At 43.2% G+C, this 11,673-nt stretch overlaps 1 pseudogene; it reads left to right on the top strand.

Annotated features, from left to right (window-relative positions):
- Positions 1–642: 642 nt before the first annotated feature.
- On the top strand, positions 643–2,251 carry LOC127094600 (casein kinase 1-like protein 2; annotated as a pseudogene).
- The last annotated feature ends 9,422 nt before the right edge of the window (positions 2,252–11,673 follow it).

Raw genomic sequence — 11,673 nt, forward strand, 5'->3', positions numbered from 1 at the left:
GACAACTTTGAAAAGTGCTTATCACCAACCATACAAATTGGACACGATGGATCATGCTTATCTGATTCTGTAGCATTCTGCATGAAATGTGTGACCGCATATTAGTACGGCTACAACAGAGATCACTGTTGGCAACAAAACTTCTGGTTGCTTCATGCTGATTTGGCCTTGCAGAGATTATGAACTGTGAATGAGTGGGTTCTAGTTTGATCAGTTCATGTTTTTTGTTATGGATGTTTTACAGTGGTCATTGTGATGCAGGAATTGCTCTTTGTGAATTGAGTTTTGGATCCTATTGAAATCTATGCACTAGAGACTTGCACAACATCCATGTATTTGCATTTGATACTCCAGTACTGTTTCTGTGATGCTGTCATTATTCTTAGCCAGATTACTTGGAACAGAATCAGAGATTTTTCTTGTAAATCTCATTCTGTCGCGGGGTCTGGTCGAATCGTCATTAGAGAGTGCCATCCTGAAAATGGGACGGTGCTATTTGGATGAGTGCATCATTCCTGTCAAAGTCATGCCTTTCGTCTCTTGCATTTCTGATCACAAGCACTTTCTTGGGGGGTATCTTATGATCTCTTGGCACCCATTCCTTGGATCAAAAGAAACATTCAGAAGTTTCGGAAGAATGACATGCTTCAGTTAGTTCCAGAACAAAGTGAAGAATACCCGTTAGAACATCAAGATGGAGATAGACTTCAGAGACCACTAATTCGCGGCAGTGCAAATGCTTATGAAACTTCCAATGGGGATAGTGAAGAGGGACAAGATCTTTCTGTCTATCCAATCACTGGAAGCTCACCTAATCCAAAACAAACATTCGACTTTGCACAGTATTATGCCTTTAATTTGACAATATTTGCACCGACTCTGGTATACTGTTCATTTAGTCTACTTGTTGTTCCTGTTGGTGCTGTTTATTTTGGGTATAGATATGTAGTGGACAAGTGTAATTTTCTGTTTGTCTATCGAGTTTGGGGATTTCTTGCCATGCTCCTATTCTTCTCAGTGCAAGGGGACTCTATGAAGCTGCAAGCAATTTTCACCCTTGGACTATTAGTCTTGAGGCTTTATCCAATTTTTGTAATAGGAAATTGTCCCTCAAAACTGTTCTCATGCTTGCTGATCAAATGATAAATCGAGTCGGATATGTTCATACGAAGTCATTTTTACACCGGGACATCAAGCCAGACAATTTCCTCGTGGGTTTAGGGAGGCGTGCAAATCAAGTGTACGTCATTGACTTTGGTCTTGCTAAGAAATTCAGAGACAGTAATAATCAGCATATTCCCTACAGAGAGAATAAGAATTTGACGGGAACTGCTAGGTATGCCAGTATGAATACTCATCTTGGAATTGAACAAAGCCGCAGAGATGATTTAGAGTCACTTGGATATGTTCTTATGTATTTTTTAAGAGGAAGTCTGCCTTGGCAGGGATTGAAAGCCGGTACCAAAAAGCAGAAGTATGAGAGAATCAGTGAGAAGAAAGTTTCTACTTCGATTGAGTCTCTCTGTCGTGGCTATCTCTCAGACTTTGCATCATACTTCCATTATTGTCGGTCACTGAGGTTTGATGATAAACCAGATTATGCTTATCTGAAAAGACTTTTGCGTGATCTATTCATCCGTGAAGGATTCCAGTTTGATTATGTCTTCGATTGGACCATTTTGAAATATCAGCAATCTCAAATTTCCACTCCTCCTTCCCGTGGTATTGGTCTCGCTGCCGGACCAAGTTCTGGTCTGCCACTAGCTTCTGCAAATAACGACGGACAGTCAGGTGGAAAAGATGGTAGATATATTGGATGGTCTTCAACTGATCCCACTCGTAGGAGAAACTCTGGACCCATTGCCATTGATGGAATCGTATCTAGAGAGAAAGCCCCGGTTACCAATGATTTAACTGGATCTAAAGATGCTATGTTGCCAAGTTCGAATTTCTTTCGGTCAAGTGGATCTGCAAGGCCAAAATGCCATCTTAAGCAGCAGCCGTGATGCAGTTGTTGACAGTGAGACTGAGCCCTCCTCCCGTCCTCTCACGCAGGACCCAAGTCAGGGAGCAACCTGTAAAAGCTCTGGTGCTCAAAGAAGTTCACATATCATGTCATATGAGCACAACCGAGTATCATCTGGAAGAAACACATCATCAAACATAAAGAATTTGGATTCAAACTCTCAGAGGTATCAAGAGTCTGCATTTAAACGATGAGAGGGCACAGTATTAGCAGCTGCTACTCTCGGATCACCTTTCTTCCTTGTAAATTTTGAAAGGTTTTATACTCATTTTCACAAACTGGGGAGTGGAGTGTTGTCTGTGCATTTTGGCCATGGTTTGCATAGGTGCATAGGATGTTCTGACCTATCCTTGTTCTGCAGGTATAGCTAATGCATTGGATGCTCAACATGGTAGCAAGTCATGCAAATTCACTGCTTTGATGTGGTCTTATTTTGGATTATTACAGCATGATGCGGTGATGCATAGTGTACAAGATACCAATGTTTTGATGGACTGCAAGGCCATGATGTAGGTTTGTTGTTGTCTGTTTTTCTCTCTTTTGCAGTTGGCAGGCAATTGCAGTTCAGTTTCATTGTGTGCAGTTGGATTTGGAGCGTCTTTAAAGTTCAGGAGCAGTCCCTAGCTGGCCTGTTTCAGCTGTTGAATTTTCTTCTTCTTTGGGCATGTTTGTAGAAATCTCTGAGGAACCTTCAGGTACAGCCAACGCTGTCTCAGGGAGTTTATTTCCATTAGAAAAATCTATTAGGACCCTAGCTGACTCTTGAACTTCAACTAATTGTTGGAATTGCTGTAGGATCGGTGCCGATTACAACGCTCAATTGCGTACTGGTTTGAGGCAGCTCACGTCATAACAAATGGTAAGCTTCCGAAAGCAGTTTCGGTTCTGATCACTGTTCTGGTTTGATGCCTATTCCATCATGGGCGAATTCTATCGGTAAACCGGCAAATTAATGCATTTTCTCAAACTCGTTTTGTTCCCGCAGGTTCGGCGAATCACAAAGAGATTGAACCAACTGCTCAACAGGCATTGGCTCTTGGTAAGCAAATTAGTAACACTGTGCTTGGATCCTAGCAGTATTGATTAGGATGTTTGCATCAGACATAATCCCAGCAACAGCACATGCAACGTGATCATCAATCTTGTTCAATGTTGGGAGTGATAGACAGTTTGAACAATGCATTCAACTGGACAAATTTTGCCTTGAATTTCTTTGCCATTTGCACGTTTTGACTTGGACTAGCTGAAGCAATGCATTGAGCGGTGGAACTTGTCATCATTCATTCTGCAGCATAGCTTACACTTCTGACTTGTCAAGTTCATGGTTTTAGAGTTTTGAATTGGTTTGTTCAAATGGGACTTACTTGCAAATGAAGTAAACAAGAAAAAAATCATCACCAAACATTGAGATTGGATGACACAATGAAACAAAGGGCCAGGCCAAGTTTGGATAGTCAAGAGCAAGTGAGGGTTGACTTTGGTCAAAGTTGACCAAAAAGTCAACCGTTGACCAAAGTCAACAACTGGTCAAAAATGCATTTTTTTGTATCTTCTTTGTAAATAAAAAAATGAATTATTGGTTAGGGTGAAATTTTGGGTTTATGGATTTTGGGTTGACTTTGGTCAAAGTTGACCAAAAAGTCAACTGTTGACCAAAGTCAACAATTGGTCAAAGTGTCAATTTTTGTGTATTTTTTTTGTATGGAATCACATGTACTGAAATAAATTGAAATGGATTAACAAAATGGTTTGAAGTTGGTTTTCACAATTGGTTTAACCATGACTTGAATGTTTGACCTTTGAAAAGAAAATAACTTGACTGATAATGTATATGAACAGAACCATGAAATAAGACCATAAGGTTATAGTATCCATGAACCAATAACATGACTGGCAAGTTGTTAGAAACACAAGAAACTTGGTTGCTCGGATGACCCAGACCATAGAGGTATCCACAATCACAACACCCTGACTTTGGATCAAAACCAAACCTCATGTAAAACCAGAATTAGGTTAGGCCAAGCATGCCCAACAAACATAAAAAATTCAGGAGCAAAATCGGGGTATGACAAACAAGATCTTCAACTTTCATGTTGGGCAAAAATTCATTTGAAGCTTGTATCATGATGTAAGTTTGAGGATCAAGACTTTCCATTTTTGGCAGGTTTCAATTACAGGTCCAGTTTCTATTTTTGGAAATTTCTGATCTGGCTTCAAATTCTTCCATGATGGTATTTGACATGATATATGGGGCCTATTTGGACATGAATAAGCTCTCTCAAACCAATTGCCATCATCAAATCACTGATTAAATGGACAGTTGACCAACATTTGACTTTTAGGGTTTCTGACTGATTGTGCATTGACTGATGACTTCTGAACATCCAATCCTTGACCTAAACACTTCAAATGGATCCCCAAGTCATGTGAACATGTTGGACCAACCTTAAGGCCTTGTCTCCTTGGAAAACACATTTGCTTGCTTGACTGACTGATCTCCTGACCAGTTTGACCTAATTCTTCTGATGACTTGCACTTGGGGCAAAGGGACAATGCAATGCTATGCAATGGACCATATTATGTTATGACCTAATATGAGAATGTATGTACAATGATAGGTGCAAATTTGAGGTGCTACAGCTGCCCCTATTCAATCAGCTGGGAACCCGAATGGATGAGAGCAACGGCTGTCAGACTTTCAGGGTAAACAGGGATTGAATACCAAGAACCGTAGAATTTGCACAACAGGGATCCACCAATGGAAACGTCCACTGGGATCTGATACTTATTACTGGGTATTTATATTTTTGGGTTGTTTTCAAAGGGTACAACCACATCCAGACATCGCAACGACGATGAATGAGAAAAGAAAACACAACTAGATGTCAACGGACAACTAGGAAAAACTCGACGTTTGCCGAGACCAACGGAGAGGTACCCAGACATTAATGAATGACTGGAAAAGGTGCAACCATACGTCAACGGACAAAATGGGAAAAACTCAACGTTTACCAAGACCAACGGAGAGGTAACCAGACATTAATGAATGACTGGAAAAGGTGCAACCATACGTCAACGGACGAAATGGGAAAAACTCAACGTTTATCGACACCAACGGAGAGGAGAATACTTCACTTGGGAAGGAGGACACAACCAAATCATCAACGGATGACCGGGAAAAACTCGACGTTTATCGACACCAACGGAGAGGAGGAAAACTTCTTCGATTTGAAAATCGGAAATTGGCCTGAACGCCACTTCGGTCTGAATACCGGAAAATTGGCATGAGTGCCATGAGTACATCGACCTGATCGTCGGAAACTCCTTCGGTCTGAATACCGGAAAATTGGCCTGAGTGCCATGAGTACATCGACCTGATCGTCGGAAACTCCTTCGGTCTGAATACCGGAAAATTGGCCTGAGTGCCATGAGTACATCGACCTGATCGTCGGAAACTCCTTCGGTCTGAATACCGGAAAATTGGCCTGAGTGCCATGAGTACATCGACCTGATCGTCGGAAACTCCTTCGGTCTGAATACCGGAAAATTAGCCTGAGTGCCATGAGTACATCGACCTGATCGTCGGAAACTCCTTCGGTCTGAATACCGGAAAATTATGAGACATATTATCTATAGCCGTCAAAACGTAGATAATACACTCGCATGGAAGATTATCCATAACCGGGTTGTAGGTTGTTAAATGGATAAACGACCGAAAAGAAAGGCACCAGGGTACCAGGACTAGGTATGCAGAGATGACCAATCAAAAGAGGATAAAGTTGTTGACTCGGAGCAAATATCCAAAAGGAAGGGGAAGACCCACTGGGGACAATACTGCTTGATCAAGGCAAGTATCCAGAGGGGAAAGAATGTCAATATCACAAACCGGATACTGATAACTGCAAAGAGGGGATTACATCTATCGGTTAGTAGGCAGAAAACCACGGAAAAGTAACCAGTCATCGATAGGATGAGCACAAAGGGTTAACTCCAACAAGGGGAGAACGTGGGATTTTACAACTACCAGCTAGTGGGTAGAAAACCACAAAGATAGGACTTACAGCTACCGGTTCGTAGGTAGAGGCCAACAAATTCCGCTGAGGATAAGATGAATGAGTGCCGGTTAGTGAGCGACTATTCATTTATGCCCCAGGGAAGCATAGGAGACAGCCAACAGGAAGCCAATTTAGGATCGATCCAAAAAGGCAGACTGAAACATGACTCATCCTAATGAGGAAATAACTCAATAGGGAAAACCCATCCCGCTAGGGAGGGAACGGAAACAACCGTCATCCACGAGGGTGTATCTCAGTGGGGAAATGGCAGGAAAGGATAGACACTTTCTGCTTAAGGGTTGGCCCTACATGGAGAGATCAGACACACCCATATTTGCTTGAGAAACAGACCCAAGCTGGCAAGACGCTAACAATTGGGGAGTAACACTGCTGGGGATACTCACTCAACTAAGGAGTCACTGGTTGGGAAAACACCAACTTCTCAACCATGCTGATGAACCCAATTCTGAAGCCGATCCAATGGCGCGATGCTAAACTCTTTCCAACAATCCAATCTCGGCTGGTCACCACGGCCTAGGGCTAATAGACATGTTTGCAATGTTGATGCATGAGTTTTTTTTTGTTTGTTTTACATAATGCCCCATGATCATGATCATGGGAATGCTATGCACTGATGATGCAATATGCTATGCTTATCTAAATGATGAATGCATAAACACACGTCTCCTCCAGAGACAACACCGGGGAACTCCAGGAACTGTGCTGGGGATCCTATAACCATGTCAACTTCCATCCTGCTGGGGAAAGACAAACTTTTGCTGGGGAAACACCATCAACACAACCTCTGCTGGGAAGACAACCTCAGACTTGGAAAACAATTACAACTCCGCTGGGGATACGGCAACCTTCAGGCTTGCTGAGGAGACACTGATCTTGAATTTGTTATGGAGGTAACACTCTCACACCTACTGGGGAAATACAGCTTATTAGACACGGAACACCTGTTGAGTTACCGAACAGCGGCATCCATCGTCCACCCATAGTGTCGGCTTTCCTCTTTTACGAACTTCCAGACGCTTCTGGACTTTTCTGCTCCATCATCTTGTATTCCCAATTTCGTCCGTACTCCACGGAGATCGAACTCCTGGTATTCAGACAAACTTTCCAATCATCAGACTTTGAAGAGTCTTCTTGATTAACTTTCCAGAACCGTCGTCGTAATCCTTCACTGTCTTTTCACCGTTCAACTATCCCTTGCCCCTGATCAGGCTCTGCCGGGATTTTTATCAACAAGGGTTCACAGTACCACCGGTAAGTGAATGAAGATATCTAACAGTACCTGCATCAGAAATCGTCAGATAAAAGCGTGCCCCAGGTATGCCTTCAGGTGTTTCAATATTTCAACACTTAGGTCACTCAAAACTTCCAAGTAAGATTTCCAGATTTTAATCTCACAAGCATGCGTCGGAAAGGACCTCTATGTTTCAAAATGCAAGTATTCTTTATCAAAACGAACGGATGTTTTCATAATCAAAGCGGTAATGAAAACAAACACAAAACTATTTGACTGAACACACACTTTATTGACTGAAACAAAAAGATGGCTCAGAACTGAGCAACACACAAGAAGCAAAACCTGGAAAGAGGTGATTGCGCACAAAGGAAAAAATCTATCCTATTGGCAATGCGGAACCGTGATCTCATCGGGTTCCAACTCGGTTACACCTCATATGTCCTCAAGACTTTCCATACTTTCTGTCTTCTGAACGAGACGCTTCCGATCGGTCTCTGTCGGAGATTATCCAAATCATCATGAGCACAAACGATCATGCTGGACGCAGTTGTTCGTTTCATTCCCTCTTTTGCCTAGACCACCCTTTCGGGTTTCAGTCCACCGGGATACCCTTTTTTGCCCAAGTCGCCCTTTCGGGTTTTCAACTTGCCGGGTGTACAGTTCTTTTCTTTTATTATCCCTAACTTTTGCCCGAACCTTTTTCTCTTTTTTCTTGGTTCGCCGGGATGCCCATTTTTGCCTGGACTCTTTATTCTTCTCGTCCAGCGGGTCTCCTTCACGAAGTATTTTTTAACTACGTCCGTATTCACAGGGAATGGAAAATCGTCGTCATCCGCGATCATCAACCACATGGCCTGGTCTGAGAAAACCTTCTCGACCACGAATGAGACACTCATAACTGCTTATCCATTTGCCCCACGATCGTCTTGAGGAGGAAGAATCCTTTTCAACCCATTCTTCCACGTGGTACGCTCGAGGTCACACTTCTCAGTCAACAATACGCTTCATTCACTGGGTACAACGCCCCATGACAAGTAACTGTCAGCGCTTTTTCCTCAATTGGACTCAACATGTCATTCCGAGTCCTTATCCAGTCAGTCTTCTCTGTTTTCTCATATATCTGTGAGGAAGTAACTGCCCCAAGTAGATGCACATCTCAAGGTTCAATATCCAGGATACAGACTTTATGTTCAGCCACCATTGTTGGTGCAACCAACTGTGATTCGGGAAGCACTACCTCATTCACTTTACTTCCCCATCAGACATCGAAATCCGTTCGGATTCAGGGCCAGGCCCCTCCTCCGGGATCGGTCACTCTCAATCTTTCGATTTGAGTACCTTGAGATGTCCTCATCAGGGACCTCAAACTTCCTTGGTTGATAACCTTCCATGGGTTGCTACTAGCTTTTCAAACACATACCTAGCCAAATCCATTTTGGATATCCACGAAGTGGTATGAATCAGCATACACTGTCTCAGTCGGCGAGCAGCCTATGCCAAAGTACATCAAGTTTTTTCGAACAGTGAGTGTATTGTTTCACCGTCGATAAACTTTTTGCTTAGGTAAATTGCATACTCTTTTCGACAAGACTAGTCATGCTGACTCAGTACGCACCTCATAGACCCCTCGAGGGCTGCCGAGTACCAGATTAACAATCATCCCCCGGGGAAGCATCGGAATCAGAAGTTCCTGCGATTTATCTTTTTTTTTTTTTTTTTTTTTTTTGCAGGACCAAACTTGATTCCTCTGATTTACTCACAAAAAGCCTCGGTAGCTTGATGACAGCACTCCATAAGTGCACTGATTCGGGCTCAACAATGTGAGTTATCTTAACCAATCAACCAACTTGCCCTGGTCTACCGGATGCCCCTGTTCTGTTTGGGACTTTGTCATCATGTCATCAACATGGCATTTGCTTTCACGATGAGTCATATTATGAAACAAAGTCACCGTAGACCTCTGATACGTGGCACCGGCCTCATGTGACGGAACGACCTCAACTTAGAACAAGAAGGTGCCCCTTGTGTGATGGACCTGGTTTACTTCATATCATCTGGCAACAATTCAATCTGGTCTTGGCCAAGAAGCCATCCATGAAGATAAACACTGAGACCTGAGCCATATAATCAACCAATACCTCATTGTGAAGTACCGGGAATTCATTCTTCGAATTAGCTCTGTTCACGTTTTGGAGGTCCGTACACCTTCTCATCTTTCAGCACCAGTTTCCGCTTCACTGGAGGACAATCTTCTCTTAAGGGTAGCTCGTGCCCCATAACATTGGTATTCCGCCCTGGTGTATCTAGATACAATCAGGCATACGTATCAACCTGCTCTTCTAACAGGGCTACCATTCTGTTCTCGACTTGCCTTTGAAGCGGCCTCAACTTTCACTTCCTGACCTCGGCGGTGCTCGGAATAACAAATCTCGAATCACTCCTCGTGCGGCTGAATCACCTTCTCCTCTTGTTTCAACAACCTGGCTAATTCCCGCAGATCAGCAATCTTCTTCGCCTTCTTCTATGGCATGATAGATCGGATTGTCGAAGTCATACAGGGGTGTAACCAAATTGTTATCGATGAGATCAGGATGATAATCACTTTTGAGGTTGGAAACGAGACAAATTCAAAAGGAAATAGAACGAAAAACATTGCCATTTATTTGTTTTTTTTTTATTTTAAAATTGCAAAATTAAATGAAAAACAGGGAACACCGCTTTTAACTACAAAAACATCCATTCATTACTGATGCAAAAATGTTGCATAATGAAACACATGAGATGGCCCTTACAATGGACCATTACGTTTCGGGCAAAACGTATGGCTTTCATGCAAACAAAAATTGAAAAACAGAAATACTACTCTTCAGAATGAGTGACAGTGATGCTTTTGGAGTCCTTCCAGTTTCTTGGTACGCACGACTTTATCCACAACTCGAGTTCGCGGTCGCTGTCAACATCTTCACCCACTGAACGGGCATGACCAGGATCCAACATTCCTGCACTGACGAAGGTGTACGGCGGACGACATCCTCTGTTTGGTCTAGACGACTCTTGATCCGGATGATAACCGACCCCAAACATGTCTGCTTTTACCACGATGTCAATGATCCTTCCCCAGCCTTGGACTTCTTTGCTCTTCACCACCTCCAGAGCTTGTTTATAAGAAGAAATGGACAGCTTCTTCTCTGTCTCAGCGACGAGGGCATTCCCCACCTGGACGGTTTCAACTGCCAGACTGGGTGCTCTACATCTTATATCGTCCACTTCTACTTTCTTCATCTTCTGAGTCGTGTCTTTTATCAATGCACACCCCTCTTTGGTGACGGTCGCACAACGAATATCAACAGCAGGGAAAGCTCCATCCTGCATCAGAGATTTTGGGACCACGGACATTGGAACCTTTAACTGACTCTCCTCAGCCACTTCCATTCCTCTCTTGTTCTTTTTCATCATCTTTACCTTTACCGGTCCCTGCCTGAGTACGGGGTTGACATCCTCATTCATTATCTGTGCCAAGCTGATAGCCTTGGAGTCCACCAGATCTTGGACAATATGCTTAAAAGCTCTGCAACCCTCAATGCTGTGTCCGGGTGCCCCAGAGTGAAACTCGCACTTGGCACTCTCATCATAGTTTGCAGGCCTCCGCTGCTGTTCTATAGGAATCAAAATCCTCGGCCGAACTAATCCCAGATCCCTCAACCTTTGGAAAAGAAGGGCATAAGTCACAGGTGGTTCCTCAAACTGACGATCCTCATTCTTCTTCTTCACCTGGCTCATAGCTCCCGGTGTCTTCTGTTGAGGTGGCAATTGTTGTTGTTGAGCAGGTGGATTGTTGACAGGAGTGGTTACAGTGGCAGCATAAGGATGATAACGATCTTTGCTACGTTCTTTCTTTGCGGGCACACCAACTGGCTCAAACTCCTTCTCAAATGGACCAGTGTCGGAGGGTTTCTTTGCTACAATAACAGAAGGTTTGCTCACTTCGGAGGACGGAGCCTTCCCCTGAACTTTCTCTACTATCAGCCATTTCTCAATCTTTTCCAATCTCTCAGACATGGCTTTCTGCCCTAAGGCAAGTCCTTGCACGACACTGAACAATTCCCTCATCATCTCTTTCAGCTCAAGGATATCGGCGTTGGGAAGATCCATCAGCTTAGATTTGTTGACCCCCAGCAGGTTATCTGAACAGACGAGCTATGCGCACCGGTTGAATACTAAAACCTACAAAACAACAAATGGGTTAGTATGACTCACACATGCAATGTCTGTCCGTACTAGGAATAATCAGACTTGTTTTTTTTTTTTGTTTTTTCTGGTTTCATTGAGACAGATAA

Source organism: Lathyrus oleraceus, chromosome 1, assembly GCF_024323335.1.
Source record: "Lathyrus oleraceus cultivar Zhongwan6 chromosome 1, CAAS_Psat_ZW6_1.0, whole genome shotgun sequence".
NCBI lineage: Eukaryota > Viridiplantae > Streptophyta > Magnoliopsida > Fabales > Fabaceae > Lathyrus > Lathyrus oleraceus.